Raw genomic sequence first — 17,057 nt, forward strand, 5'->3', positions numbered from 1 at the left:
TTATTCATGCATAGCAAGACTGTACAACTGAGGTTGTGGAACATTTACTTAGTCATCTCTGGCATCCAGTGCAAAATTATGACTCAGAGTGGGAGGCACTCTAGCAGACTTTTCAGAACATTCTTTGTGTGTGTGTGTGTGTGTGTGTGTGCGTGTCTGTGTCTGTGTCTGTGTGTGTGCTTCTGTATCTTTATGAGACTTATTCTAAGTAATGTATGAATGGATTTGCCACTATAAAAAATCGAAACTAGAGAGAGATGCCAAACCGTATCTATGTATGTGTTAACATATATTTGAGTGTGTGTGTGTGTGTGTGTGTGTGTGTATGTGTATGTGTGTGTGAGATTACATGTGCATACATGTGTCTCTACATGTGTGTTTGTGAATACTTGTGTATCCATACACTCCTGGTTAATATTTGCCCGTGCGCTGTGTGGGCTGATTTTTATGATGCTCTTTGAACGAGGGCTGTGGTCCTTATTAGCCTTGGGACCCCTCACCTCTCCTCCTCCCTCCCACAACACAACCCGTTATTTTCCCTCCAAACGCTCGTCTGCTTATTTTGGGGAGGGGGGTTGGAGATGGGGTTGCAGAATAGCTGGAGGAGCTTAGGAATGAAGAACGTCTGGAAAGAAAGAAACAAGACAAGAGAGGAATTATTTGAATTCCCCAGCATGGAATTTTCTCCCGCCTTCAACCGACAATTTTATGTCCTTTTATTGGGAAATCATAGTTGGTACAACAAAAAACAACAACAACAAATGACCATGTTCTTTTACTTATTTGCTTATGGGTTTGAGGTTAGAGGCAGGCATTTTGGCCCGTGACATGGGGTTTTCCTGAGCAGTACAAGAGAGAAAGTTTCTTCTTTGTTACAGAAGGATGTTGGGTGCTTTCACAGCAAAAGAAGTTTGAAGTCTGGGTTCTTTTTGTACACAGGTGTTTCTTGAGACCAGAAGCATACGTCATTTTTTCGCCTTATGTGACCCTAAGTCTTCAGGATCTGAATCATTCTGGAACTGTTATGAATGTGTGCTGACTCACAGAGTCTAGCGTTAGTCTTTTGTTGGTGAATGGGTGTGAAAGAAGTACTTTTATAGACTTTTCTCATCACAATCATTAGAGTCATAACAGGTGCTGAGATGACTGAGTCACTGTTTGACATGTCTGCTTTTTTTTTTTTTTTTTCACATTCCTGTTCCTGTCTGGGCCACATGTCAACACCCTTTCCCTTCGGTGAATATGTGCCATCATTCATGTAGGAATGTATAGGCTTTTTCACCCCAACCCCCCCCCCCCCCCCCAACCTCCCTACCCCCAACAGAAAGTTAGGATTAATCCCGAAGGCTGAGCCATACTGTGAAGCAAAGAGTTTTAAAGATAAGAGGGAGGTTTGAGAGCAGTACATCATGCTTAGAGGCACAACTGAGTCTTGTTATTTTGAGAAATGAAAACACAGGATAGCCACTTGAAGTGTACAGAAATTCTGTTTGGCTTCATTTTTTTTTTTTTTTTGCTGCGTCTGTAAATACTACTTTGATTATTTAGACTGTGTTGAAGTAAACTACGTACACTTTGTAGCGTATGTAGGCGGTCAAACCTGTAGAGTGTTTAAGACTTTCTGTAGATATTGTAGACAGCATTGTAAACTTAACATTAAAAATCGGCTCTGAGCAAGAAATTCCGAGTTTTGTCCCGACTAGTAGCCTCAAATTGATCCCAGCTTGTTTCTTTGCTCAAGAATATGTGGTCAGATCCTGAAAAAATGTCTTTTTGAGATGGAGTGTAAGAATATTCAAACGTTAGGAAGTCCTCACACATCATAACAGTGTCACATGTGTGTGTTAAGTCACGTAGCCTGCTATTGAACATATATGGAGAGAAAATCAATGATCCGAGTGCATGTAAGGTCTTTAGAGGCAAATGTATTGACCAGGGAGATTTTGCTGACCATACGGATGCGGCCTGATCAGTTGGTTCAAAATGACCTTCTCTTTCTAAACTGCACCATAAGTCAAAAAGAAAAGTACTGCTTGCATTGCAAAAAGAGTTTCAGACAACGCCTCGCGTTTTAGCAAACCTACGAAACGTGACATCGTTTCGCGGTTTGTATTAGAATTTTGGCTCACAGAGTTTTTCCAATGCTAGAGCACAGCAGAATACATTGGATGGGATGTTGGATCTTGATATATGAACAAAGTTTTGGTGTCCTTTTGGTGTTCTGTACTGCCTATGAGGTATTTCTGTAACTTCAGCCTCTCTCTGTTTTGGGGCATTTTAAAGTACTTCTACAAAGTGCCTTACACTTCCAATGCCATATACCAACTCTAATAGCACAGCAGCCAAAGCAGTTTAGAACGGGACATCCACCTGCTGAGAGTCATTCATCAACTACAGCTCGAATGAATCACCCGATATCGTCTCATCTGGCTAAGAGAGCTGTTATCAGAGAGCGGTGTCAGAAAGCCCCGAAGATCACAGGCACATCCTAATATTGTTTTCAAGAGTGCGTGCCGCGGGTCGAGAGTGGAATTAGCACGCCTAGTTGGAGCGATGGCCTCTTCCCAGCGCCTCTTATCCACGCTCTCTCAGCCGGGGGGACATCTTGTCTCTCTCTCTCTCTCTCTGTTTCTCTCTCTCTCTCTCTCTCTGTTTCTCTCTCTCTCTCTCTCTCTTCCATGATGGAAATTGTAACGGTAAAGCATCTAAGCAAACCTCCTTTGAGAGCAGACTGTTGTTTTTTTTCTTCTTCTTCTTCTTCTTCCTCTGTAAAGCAGCGGAGTGGCTCGTACCCTGACTGTGGGAACTGTGGGCTGAAGGGCATTTCTGTCCTGGTTTCTCCACAAATAGGGAGCCGTGGGAGGGCAGGCGCAGGGGCCAGGGCACGCCGGTCTGTGGCATGAGTCTGGAGGACTCATTTGGTTCGTACACGCACGCCATGCCCGACTCGATCTTAATGAAGGCTCGGGGAGCCACTGATGTCTACCGTGGGAATTTTCATCCCCGTCTAATAAAGAGAGAGCAGATTAGCCGGAGCTCGCAAATCGGTTTCGGTATCCACACAGTCAGCCGGAAAACGGGAGTGTGCTTTCATACCCAGTGTGCCCCAAAGATGGAAAAATTGCTCTTTGAAGCAGGGCTTTTTTTTTTCCTACCAACTGAAATATAAGTCAGCATGAAGATTACCAGACTACAGCCCCATATAGTCTTTAATCATCCCTAAGAATAGTTTTATGTTAAATAATATACCATGAATCTATATTTGACATAGTTATTAACCTGGACATGGCGCGTCATGTACTCTAGGATGGTGGATCCTGGTTTGCCTTTTTTGTTGGAAAAGCAGGACATTCGGGGCCATAAATAATGAGAGATTAGAGAAAAACCCCTGACACACTTTGAGACAAACCTTTTCTTCTCCATAAGAATATAAATATATACACACACACACACGCACATATATGCATTTATGTTTTTTCATCTGTGAAGGCTGAGACGTTACAAATCCATTGTGGGATTAAACATCTAAAAATAGCATGTTACGCAAAGGGGACTTAGCGCAGTGGCTAAACTATAAACAAACAATCGTGTATTTCTCCTGCTGTCCCGTCTGGCCTGGCTGTAGGGAATAATTTGTGGTCTGTGGGTGGTTGACCTCGGTTAGTATGTGCGGCCAGGACGAATCAGCCCTGGCTGCTGACGTGGGGGTATCCAAGCCGACCGAAAGCTTGCGTTCAGCGCGTAGGTGTTTGAGTCCGCAAGCTCCGGCCAAAAAAACGCTTAAGATGCAGAACAGTGTCTGGACTGGCGGCAAGCACAAACCGAGCCTTCCAAGAACTCAGCCGGGTTTTGCAGACAGACCTCCGACGTGTCATTTCTAGCATCTCTGAATAGCAGCAGACTGCGTGAGCGTTTTCTCTCTCCCTACCTCTCTCTCTCTCTCTCTCCCTCTCTCTCTCTCTCTCTTCATGCTGGCTACTGTCCGTGGCCAGACTGGCTCGGTCACGTCTAAAGTGTACCCAGTTATCCTGGCATTTGAAATGTTTTCTAGAACAATTGAGTTGTGACAAAGTGACCTTATAAGGTAACAGGTAAAACACACACTCACACACATGCACACATACATACAAACACTCACTCTTTGGTTTTGGAGCACAGTCATCTCAAGAGAACTTCACACATTTTATGATTCTCCTTTTCCGGATTTGACATCAGCAATACGGAGTTTGATATCTTACATCTGAGATCACACTCTTGTGCCACATATTTGAAATTGGGTCTGTTTGTGCCACAAGTTAGCGTGAGAAGTCTGAACTCCCCTGAACTTGCCCGCCCACTCTGACCCTCTCTCTCTGCGTCATTGTGGGAGGAAATCATTTGAATGTGCATATTGTTCCCTCCTCCAGCCCCCTAGGACAAATACGAAAATTAGCGAAAATGATGAAAGTTCTGAATTTCTAGTCATTCTTCAGTATGCAGCTTTACGCAGGAAATTTGAGGTTTGAGAAAAGGTGAGAGAGAAAGAGAAAGCGAGAGCAAGAGAGTTGTCTAAATATTTAATGGGTTTTCTGGGGTTGGATTGTATCGCCTCATATTAATGGTTGAATAGGTAGGAGTTCGATATCAAGAATACTTTTTTTGTGCTTGTAAATGATTTTCAGAACATCAGTGTGAGATCGGACAGCATGCAGTAGGATCTGAAAGTGTTTCTGCAGCGTGGTGTAATTAGAGTAATGAATGGGAGTTCAGGCTCGTCTGTATTCAGTGAACTACTTAGTCATTGGAAATCACATACTGTAATTAAATACTTTCAAACAGCCTGGGAGCAAATCAGTAACCCAGCTGAATTCTCTGGTACTGCTCTATTGTGTTTTTCTTAGCTATATACATATACATATATATACATATACATGTATATATATATATATATATATATATATATATATATATACAGATACACACACACATACACATATATGTGTGTGTGTGTGCGTGTGTGTGTGTGTATATACAGGAACAAAAACATGTGAAATCAAGTGACCACTCACAGCTCACAGCTGAATTTTTTTCTCATGCTCGATCAAAGTGTGTGTAAATTGCTTTAAATCAAATATGATGAGAAATGTGATTCCCAGCCACTATAAATCTGTTTCCTTTTATGTAATACATATTTATTTGTTTATTTGAGTCTTTTTTTCTGTCCCTCTACTGTATCCGATTTGATGGTGCATTACTTCACATAATGAAAGTGTATTAATATGCATGGATTTCAGGTGTTCCTCAAGTGCCTGACAACCAGCACACACACTGCTATCATTCAAATGGCATCTGTTCCAGCGACTATCGGATCTTGTTAAGATTCAGTGTGTTAATCAAGATAAAATCAATATTCTCAGAGATCGTTATCGATTTCTCTGACTTGTCAGCATAACTGAGCCATTTGCCTGATGTGTACCCATAATGATGATGAAAGTGGATGCTACGTCTGCATTGATACACAAGAGGACCACACAAGTGTTGTGTGTTTGAAGATTTATATCCAGTAAATATACAAGAGCTCTCAGATTTCCAGAGCTTTGTTTAAAGTTTGCATGTTTTAGTTGAATGTACTTCCTCTAAGTAGGTTTATGGCAACCAGGCCTCCATTACAAATATCATCCTGTCAGTAGATTAGCGGAGTCCCACTCACAGACAAAAAGACATCAGTCAGTGGTTATGACCCGCCCACAGGCTGGCATGATTGGATGGTTTAGAATTTTATGTAAATGTCATGCCAGAAACCGTCCCCTCCCCCTGAATATTTCCATTGTGTGTATGTGTGTGTGTGTTTGTGTATGTGTGTGTGTGTGTGTGTTTGTGTCTGTGTGTTTTTGTGTTTATGTGTGTGTGTGTGTGTGTGTGCAGTGGAGTTTGCGTAGATTCTATGAGAGTGAGAGCATTATTTTCTCCTTCTGACTCATCTGTGGACCTGTGTTTAACCCCCACACCACAACATGGGAGAGACAGACACATTTGGAGCATAACCTTTCACACTGGCTCTACTCTTTAGATCAGCAGACGCACTGCATTGTGAGTGGGCAGAGTTCATCTGACAGTGTCATGTAGAAGGTGATTAGGTGGGTTTCCCACACTGATGGTGAACAGCAGTTCTTATAACTTCAGTGTACATAAACCCGTTTTTTGCTCTAACTCTTGACTCTCAAACTTGTCCCCTATCAAGGCAAAGATATACAGAAGTATACATAAAATCTGAATGAGATTAATGGTTAGGTATACTGTAAGTACAGTAAGTAGAGACAATATGACACTTCTCAGAGTATATTCTTCTCCCACTTTGTCTTTCTTTCTTGCTTTCTATATATAAAGGTTGAGTCTTCTGTCCTCCAAACACTTTTTGTCTGAATGATAGATGAATGGTTAGATGATGGTTCTGTTTTAGGGTTAGTCTGTTAGGTGATTCATGGCATGGTCATGGCTGCTGTTGTTTTGGAAATATGCACCCCCACCCCACTCACACTCACACACACACACACACACTCACACATACACAAGGCCACGATCTCACCTCCCCAATTTAGCACTTCACAGTCAGAGGGGCTTCCAGGAGGAGGTGTGTGTGTGTGTGTGTGTGTGTGTGTGTGGGGGGGGGGGGGGGGGTTACATGATCTGGAATGGAGGCTTGTTCTCTCCCAGTTTAACCTGACTTTACCCGCCTGTCCCAGCCCAGGACCACCGCCAAGAACATTTCACTCGTCGGAATGCACGAACGTGCTTCCTACCGTACGAACACGATTACAGTGCGCTGGTCATGGAAAACACACGTTTACCTCTCTCAATTCCAGCATGTTATGCTGAAAAATAACACCAGTTTTGCTGTGGAAATATCTTAATGTGGAAATATCTTGATTCAGAAATAACTGTCAAACTTGCTTGAGTGTTTATTTTTATTAAGTGTTCATTTTCCAAAAGACCATAACTGACTGTGATCTTCTACAGTGGACATATAAACATAACAGCATTTGCAATGTGAGTCTGTGCCATCAGCTTCATCCAGTTTTATCAGAGAAATCCTGTTTTGTTTTGTTTTTTTGCTCCGGAATCACACTTTTCAGAGAATGAGTGCTGATCTAGGATCTGTTCCCTTCCATCCAGAGAACTGTATTTACCAGGATTATGAAAGGCAAATTCTGATCCTAGATCAGCACCACACCTATACTGAACAATGTTACACGTATGACCGCTGTCTCCAAAATATGGTCTATAGCTCAACGTGCAGTGTGAAAGACTGCTCTGAATCCACAGAGACCAGTGAATTACCAAATCTGTCATGGAGCTGTTAATTCAATTAATTAGGTTTTATTGTTGGTATAATATACCTAATAATTGGATTGCCTGGGGTTATTTGTGGATTCAGTTTAGCCTTGCGTTTGCCTAACATTAAGTGCATATTTATGTGAAAGATCAGTGTAATGGTTTCTGGCACTGAAATGACCTCTTGGTGAGCGAAAAAAAAAAAAAAAAAGAAAAGAAAAAAAATCTGTGGTTTGAAAAACAAGAACTACTTCTGTAACCAAAAAAAAAAAAAAAAGAACAGTGTACACATTTTATGAATGAGTCTTGACGCTTGGACATTATTTTTTTAAACTTCAGAAGAATTTGATGATTAGAGTCATTAAATAATGGGATTCTGCAAGGCAGTTAATAACTTATTAATTTTTGTAATTGCTGTGCTCCAACACTTTCTGCTAGTAATTTGGTAAGCTTTCACATCTGGGAAGACATTGGCTGATCGACTATACAGTCTGGAATAACAAATCAACAGGTGGCTGTTGTTTATTGGAACATACATTAGTTTTGCACCTGCCGTCCTGCTGTCTGTGCCACCTCTTTTAGTTTGATATTAATGACTGTTCTCTCTCTCTCTTACTCGCTCTCTTTCTCTCTCTATTTCTGTCTCTCCCTCTCTCTCTCTCTGTCTCTCCCCCTCTCTCTCTCTCTCTCTCTCTCTCTCTCTCGGTCTGTCCATGTCTCTCTGTCTCTGTCTCTCTCTCTGTCTTTGTCTCTCTGTCTCTGTCTCTGTCTCTGTCTCTCCCTCTCTCTCTCTCTCTCTATCTGTCTTTGTCCCTCTCTCACTCTTTTGCTCTCTGTCCCTCCTGCTCTTTTCCCACACACAACACACATACATAGATCCTCAGATGGCAAACACGCACACACACACACACGCATACACATACGTGTACACACAAGCCAACATGCACAAATACGTACATAATCAGATTGTCACACGTATGGTGTGGGAGGTTCGGCGTAGGCGGTTTTCTGTGTCATCTCTTTCCTATGGGGAGATTTTCCATCAGCCTCTGTTTCCTGTGGTGGCTTGGCTTTGTTTTATAAGCAAAAAAAAAAAAAAATCACATTCTTAAAATTCTCTAATATCACTATATTTCTGACATATGGTATTCTCTCTGATGCACTGAGCACAACTAGTTTTCATAGTTGTTTTTTACGCTACATCAGTTCCGCAGTTGTACCGTGTAATTTCCTCTACCTCTATCTGTCAAATGGTTAATAACAATAAAGTAATGGGTTCATAAATGGGGCAGCAGTTTTGACAATCTTTTGGCAGAACTGGACAAGTCTAAATGCCATACAGGCTGCCACACTCAAATAGGACGCTGTCATCTCTGTCTCCGTTGGCCTGAGGCCATTTTAAGAGGTGTTTACGTACGCCCTGAGCCGGTAATATTTGTGATATTTTTCACTGAGACGTCTGTGACCTGTACCTGCGCATGGCTTACCATGATATGATTGTAAATATTTCTTAGGGCAAATTCAGCTTGTTGAAAAGGACAGCAGAGCAAAGGATTTCCCCTGAGGCAGAGATTAAAGAAGATGGTTAACAGGATTTTCCTAACAATAATTTTGAGCATGTTAGGTTAGTCACATATCTATCTCTCTTTTTTTTTTTTTTTTGTTTTTTTTTTTTTGTTTTTCGTCAATCCACAGGAAGGATTAAGTCTCTGTCTGTCTTGCAGCATGCAAATATGAAGTCGAACATTTTTCCAACATCAGTCTTTTAAATGATTCATTGTCTCGTTTAACAGCATCGGGACAATCCCTCAAACTGGTTTTGGTCAACTTTCTCAAAACAAGTAGTTTTGGATTCATAAATTCAATATTCCAGTGAAAGTCACAGTTCAACCTTTGGAAAATTGATTAGGAGAACAGAGATTGATTGGCCAGTGACATCATTGGCTGAGGCAACAAGTGCGAACAGTTGTCTCTGAGTGAGTTGGTCATGTACATTTCTGCCTTGACATCGCTGAATTATTTCTATACTTAGCAATATTTTGTACTAATACAGAATGAGGTTTTGAAGCAGGAAGAGTGTGAAACACCACACAGTGACATAACTTGACATGACTACACCAATAGTTTCTGTTTTTTTTCTGTTTTGTTTTCTGTTTGATTTGATGCAGTTAGGCACAGTAAAGAAACGACGTGGTGTATTTCTGAGTGTTCGTCAGATGTCTGTTACCATTTAAGACTTGATTATGACTCACGCTGCTCTCTGACCCACAGTGTAGGAAGTCATGATTCATGTATGCTGCATTTAGTCAGGCAAAGCCCCAAACATCGGTATGCCCCAACCCCATACACACTCGCACAGACGCGCGCATACACACACGCGCACACACACACACACACACACACACATACTCGCTTACTCACCCTCAACGCTCTCAGTAGCTCTAATGGTGTGTTAGTGTGCTGAGACAGTTTGGCTTGAAGACAGAATGACCTTTTCACGTGTCTCTGGCTGGAATGTCCTACCTCTCCCTTGCCTGTTTTTTTTTCAGGGCAGCGTGCCACACAGTGACTGACTCCTTCTGAGGTAACGACATTGTTTGTCTCTATTCTTGGCTCTTAACTGATGTCTGTCTGCAGCATGTGGCATGGCTATTGGCTGTTAAGTGATTGCTGTAACATTGTGAAGAAAAACAGGTCAAAAAAAAAAGAAGCAGGTCAAAAGAAGCAGAAGCAGGTATTTCTATTCTGTTAACAGTGTTGATTTTAACCTGCTGTAAGAAATCATATGAGTAATTGATTTGGCTCCCACTAAAACAGTTCAGCACAATTAGGCTAATTATTCTTCTCTAGCTCTCTAAATGAAAAGATCACCCTTCCAACCCCGTGCTTGATGAAGATATTGTGTAGCGGGTTGGCGTGGAGACTTGAATTGTTAATTGATACAGTCGTCAATAGGCATACATATTACAGGTAAAGAATGTCTGTGAAGAAAATCTGAAATCTTTATAAGGTTCTCGGTGTCTCTGAAAAAAGAAAGGTCTGTCAAGGGTTTTGCGGCCACAATCCTGCGACGGTAACCACATCATGAATTTGACCATTGTGTTTTATGACTTGGCTGGGCTAAGCGATTCCTTTGATATTCTAAGCGAGGTCCGGAATTACTCTTTTCACTAATTGTTTTTCCTGGATGGTGAATCCCAAGGGTGTTTTTAGTATCGATTTAAGTCAGCAGAGATTATGCATCGTGCCTACCTCAATGAGAGATGATACGGCTCTAATTAAAGACACTTAAAATCGGGATTTTCTGGTTATGTGCACTCTGGCACTATCACAGTAGCTCCTTCACGTAATAGATCCAATTAAATCTTGTTCCTGTGCAAATTGGGAGAAGATGTGTATCATTTATTTGCAAACACATACATATTGAAGGTATATGTTTGTTTCTTTGTTTGTGCTTTGTTTAAGTCAAAATTCAACTCTGTACCTAGCTAATGGCATATTATGAACACCATAATTGCAAGTAGAAGTTAAGAGTCTTATGATTACTACAATACGCCCCACGGCACAAGATTGAAATGGATATTTATTGAATGGCAATGAACTTCTTTTTTTTTTTCTATTTGATCAAGCGTTGCAGACCACAACAGACGGCGTATGATTGATAATAATGCTACTACTGCATCAATACTGATATAATCTGCGGCGATGTACAGAGATGCTAGCCCTCCTTCTGACACGTAGAGCCTTACCAGGCTGCGTCTCCTTCCACATATTCTCAATTAAGAATATATCATCTGTAGAGAAGCTGGCACCGTACCAAACATCAGGCACATATATTTAACGCTGTTTCAGCACAACTGCATGTCGCCGGTGCTGTGCTGGCTTTGCTCTCTCTCTCCTGATCGAAGCAGAGGCAGACAATGCTATTGATCTGTACCCTGGCAAGGGTCTCCGGATCCATATGTAGATGGAGTCAGGATTAATTAACCCATACAAGGCATCCCCAGACTGGCCCGGTCTCTTGTGGTCAACCTTTACCTTGAACTTTTACACTCGGTTCTCTCTCTCTCTCTCTCTCTCTTTCTCTCTCTCTTAAAGGGGAAGTTCACAGTTGTTGTTGTTTTTTTTACCTATGAGCTTGTTGTAGACTTTTACGTCTTTGTTTTGTGGAATCTTTGTTGGTTTTTCCATCAAATGCTAGGATGCTTAGGGTTTTTTGTGTTTTGTGTTTTTCATTAAAGATGCTTGTTGTCTTTAGGGCCTGACTTAACCTGTCTGTAACGGTGGTGACTTAGTGATACTCACTCTCTCTCTCTCTCTCTCTCTCTCTCTCTCTCTCTCTCTATCTATCTATATATATATATATATATATATATATATATATGTTAGAGAGAGAGAGAGAGAGAGAATGTCAAAATGAATTAAAAAAACCCCCAGCTATTTCTTGTCATTGAAGAGATTTCTACATACTGTCTGATCTTGTTGATAAGGATCTCATTCAGTCTTACACTAAGTCTGACAAAGCAGCGAGTTTTATGACTGGTCTTTAAGACAGGATATAAAGCCAGGAAGCTCATTTCAACCAGTCAGCCCACTGACTTTGGATAATTCAGATATGCTTATTGAATTGCAAAATATTAATACTGATTTATCAAAGCAACACATCACAAAATTGCGTGAAATTTTTCATGGCCAGGATATGACAAAACAGACTTTTGAATTTCCCTTTTAAACCCAAACGTCAACAGTGTGTCACAACACACGACTCTGTATCAAATACAGATAAACATACGTAAGAGACACGTAAGTAAGTGATTACATTTAGGCTAGACACAGCATTTTCTTTTTCACTAATAAAGTTGTTCGGATCAAATCGAGCATGATAAACAGCATCTGTCCAAATCTGAAGGGAACTGATTTGATTAACATCCGTGTGTCTTTCCCGGTCCTGAGGTGTAAAGCATTTGGTTGAGAGTGCTAAGGTGTGTACCACCCTGTTCTGGTAATGACTGGTCACAGCATCAGTGTGGTGGTGTAGCCACTGAGCCCTACTGAGGCATCCAGGGACATCTCTGTGGTCGTGACACCGAAATCAATATCATTGTCTTATTGAACGTGTGGGGATCAGACTACTCGGGTTTTATCACCTGTTCAGCAAGTCATTGCTACACGCAGTCCCTGATGTCACTGTTCTATCTGCGGCCACTGACAAGAGTCTGGAAAGCCCCGCATAAGACAAAAATGGGTCTTCCTTCTCTCTTTTTTGTCTTTCTATCTTTATCTTTCTGTCTCCGTCTCCTTCTCTCTCTCACACGCTCTCTCTCTCTCTCTCTCTTTCTCTCTCCATCCTTATCTCTTTCTCAGCCTGTCTCTTTTTGTCTTATTTTTTGTCTCTCTCTTGCCTCTCCCCCCTCACTTTCTTTCTTTCACTCTTCTCTATCTATCTGTTCATCTTTTTATCTTCATACAGTTTCTCCATTTTGCACTCATGCAAATTTAATCTTCTGGTAATCACGAGAAACCTGTGTTATGCACTACGAGGAAGAAGAAAATAAAAGCCAGTTTGGTTTTTTTGCCCTTTCAGAAAACAATCTATCACACTGTATTCAGCGTAATGTGGCTTTTGGCCCACATTGCCACAAAACATTGCAATTCAGTAACAGCCAGTAGCTGAAATCCCCTATCTCTGGCCACACACTTAATAATGGGACCTCACACCATGAACTCACTTTGAATAAGTTAGTAGACACAAAAGAGCTGCTCTGTGATTTTGCTTGGAGGAAACTAGAACCTTTATAGCCACCTATATGTAATTGTCATAGGACTGTTCCAATTTCATATCTCTTTAATTAGCATTGTTTTAGAATGACTAAAGATAAAAGAACCTTGCCTTTGCCTCAGTGAAAAAGGGATATTACACCAAGCCATTATCTGTTTTCTGATGATGGCTGCAGATTGAACGCTACTCAAACGCTGCCAGGGGGGTGCTAGCGATGGAGAGGATAATGTGGACTCTGATCAACGCTGCACTTACTAAAGAACAAGAGTATCACAGTGAGAGAGAGAGAAACAGCCAGACACAGAAAGACAGAAATTAATCACATCCTAAAGCTGCATCTTTAAGATTTATGTATATCTCCTGCCTTTTGCAGCCAGTTAAACCATAGCTGACTAAACCCATTTTTTGCTAACGCTTGTGATGACATAACAAAATAGATTAGTGAGTCAAAATGTTCCAGTTTCAGGGTATCTGGGTGAAAGATCACGGTACCTCGGAGTTATGTGAAGTCAGTAGTATGACTTGATATTTTAAAAGGCCATTAAATCAGAACTGAAGGGAACTGTAATGGACTGAAACCAGCGATGGCGGTCGTTCAGAACTCTCTGCGCGCTAAGGGGAAGCATCTTAATATGTGGGAGGTACATATCATTGAGAGAGAGAGAAGCCTTTTATGTCTTCTTTTTTTCTTTTTTGTCTTTCGTGAAACGTGAAAGGGAATTATAACAATTTAATTTATGTCTGAGGATGATGAGCTCCTACTTTCATTAAAAAAAAAAAGAAAAGGAAAGAAAAAAGAAACCTTTACGTCATGTCTATGCCTGATTCTGAAAATGTTGTGTGAATTCTTACTCTAGTGAAAGTTTCGACAACTGCATTATGGTATCATGACAACATCTTCTCTCAGACCTAGCCAAATTTCCCCTAGTCTGTGATATTCCATTGCTCAGTGTGTGTAATCTTTCATATGTATACTTTAAATGGTTGTTTGCTGTCGTTCAGGCTATTAGGACTCTCATAGCAGTCAAGAAGCATTGAGTGAGATACTGAAACACGCAAAGAAAGCATGACAAGAGATGTGAACTGAGCTTATACCTTTTACTATTATCTGGGCATCCACCATCTATGAGTAGATGTAAACCTTAACAGACGTAGAACCAGAGTGGAACACATGAGTATAGATGGCAAAAAGCCACAAAGTATAATTCACTGAAATTGTTTTCTCTTTAAAATATAAAATTTATTTGGGAGTGTTTTTCGTGTCATTTAAAGTAAATGCACCCCTTAATTCAATATTTACAATATAAACCTCACCCATCCCTAGAGTAACTGATTATGTCTGCATATCCAGTTTAAAAGAGCATTGTGACAAGTTCCTCTGAGAACTCTCTGCTTTCATTGGTCAACACTCTTGCCTGTAGCTTCTGGAAAGACAAGGAGAACCCCTGAGGGTAATCATCATAATGGACAGTAATCTTGGTTTTTCTAACACACCCTTGCACGTTACAGAAATATAACTCTTTAAGGAAGCGTAATTACCTCATCATTTAAGGTTATGTAACGGGTCATGCATCGTATCATTCTCTGCAATTTTATCTCCCTCCATCAATACTGAATGCCAAATAGATTGAGTTTCATTGAGTCATAACACCTTCACCACCCACTTAAAGGAAGCCCGTTCAGTGACTGGAGATTGTCATGTTTCTTTATGAATCTGTGGGACTGCTCATTGCTTTGCAGTCAAGTATTTCACAAAGACTAACACTTCAAATCGGTGGAATTTTTAGTCTTTGTTGTTGCGCTAATTCCAGGTCTACTTCATCTCTGAAGCGGTACTCAGTGAATAAAAATGAGGCCTTCGTATATTTAGATCATCCAACGTAGGAGAACATGTAGTACAGCAACCTACTCATGCTCACACACAGCAGCAGGATGACTGGTGCTTAGAATAAATGAGCACATGCGTGAAGTGCATTATGTAAACATACAAAGAAATTATTGGAAGTGCTCTTTGGGTAGCCCTGCGTTCGGCTAGCACCTTGCTGGTAATAGCTACATTATGAATGTGCATTTCTGCTAGTGGGTTTGTGGAAGAGGAGGATTAGCCTTAGAGCGCTATGATTAATACCCAGTGGAGCTTGAGTGTAATGAGCCATTAAGTCTGACTCTGTGTCATAGCGGCTGAAGGAAATGTTGCACTGCACGCTAGACTGGAAATTCTTCGCCAATCAAATGAGGCAACGGAGAGCTGTTTTCCAAAGCAAACCTGGATTACTACACGTGTGAGTGAGTATACAGAGCGTTAGAACAAATCAGGCGGTTTTATCAATGTATCGATAATCATAGGGGGAAAACGGTTCGATTGTGACAGCGTTATCTTGCTGCATTCATTCCGGTTAATACAAAACAACATTTAACTGACGCTTTAAAGCGTAGAGCGGGCTTTAAAGATTCCGTTGTCATGGTATCAGAACTGGGGTTGGGGCTGTGTGAGGAATGATGTCACACGTTTGTGATGTCAGTTGCATGTGCCCTGAGCTTTCAACAACAAACGATACGCGAGCTTGCTTTGTTCTGTCAGCGAAGCTCAGAGAGATAGAAAGAGGGGGCGGGGGACATACACAACAGAAAAGACATCATGATTCTCCTATCGAGCACGTCTCCCATGCCACTGTCACAACTGGGGCAGATGATCAGTGGTGTTAGTCACTTGCTAGCCTCTAATTCATAGAACACATGACATAGATATTGAGACTTAGTGTGAAGTTAGTCCATAAACTTAAAAAAAAACGAGTGTTAAACCGCCTACATTTCTGTGTTCCTGAGAGATTTGTTGAGTACAGTCTATATTGTTCAAATGATGCGTAAGGACTTCAAAAAAAAATCAAAATTTTACTACAACAAGACAGGGCTAAAGCAGAAGAGTAACAGAACGTTGGTGTGCAGCACGTTAGTTGCAAAAGCGAAGATCCCACCAGACCTCTACTGGTGTCCTCATTCCGGTACGGTGAGGATAAGAAAGTCGTGTCCTGTGTGTAGGGTTATGTTTAGATCTTGTGTGACCACGACATCTGGTTGGGTGAAACCTGAGAACAGAGGCTAGAGAGAGCTAAAACAGTGGCGCTACGGATCACCGAGTCGTCCACATATTCAAAGTGGGAAAGACAGTGAGAGGGAGAGAGATGAGGCAGTGGGTTTGCTTCTCACAGTTTACCTCTTACATGTGTTCAGGTGTTTAACAAGCCCTTAAAGACTGAGCGATGCAAGCGCACAGGCAATATATCTGTCTATCTATCTATCTATCTATCTATCTATCTATCTATCTATCTATCTATCTATCTATCATGAAGTTGAACCTGCCTCGCAAAGGCAGAAGACAGTTTTGTCTTTATGGTACTGTGATTCATTCAAAGGTTCAGACTGAATATCCTTCACAAAAGAATAAGAGACCTTGCACACATGTGCACATGCATGCACACACACTCACACGCGCACACATTCACACATGCACACGCGCGCACACACACACACACACACACACAGAAGGAGCTGTATGTGACAGCCTTACGCAGGAGGAGTGGTGTGACTTACGAGCCAGCTCTTTATTTTCAGTCTAATCAGTAGCTCTCAGAATGGCAGCTCAGCTCCGGGAGAGAGAACGAGCCCTCGAGCTGGAAGAGCACAGTTCTGTTGACGGGTGTCGGAAGCTCATCATTGCATTTTGCTTTTGATCTGTGTAGGAGTGTTTGTCACAAAGCCAGTCAGCTGCATCTGTTCACAGGAGAGAGGGAAAAAATGTCCCCAGACAAAAAAAAAAAAAAACAAAAAAAAAAAGGAGAGAAAGAGAATGGCTTGCATCCCTCAGCAATTCCAATCGGAACACAGCCCAAACTAGTCATTTGCGGTGTGTGTGTGTGTGTGTGTGTGTGTGTGTGTGTAAGCCTTGCATTTTCTCTCCATAGCAAAA

Source organism: Chanos chanos, chromosome 8 (genome assembly GCF_902362185.1).
Source record: "Chanos chanos chromosome 8, fChaCha1.1, whole genome shotgun sequence".
Classification (NCBI taxonomy): Eukaryota; Metazoa; Chordata; class Actinopteri; order Gonorynchiformes; family Chanidae; genus Chanos; species Chanos chanos.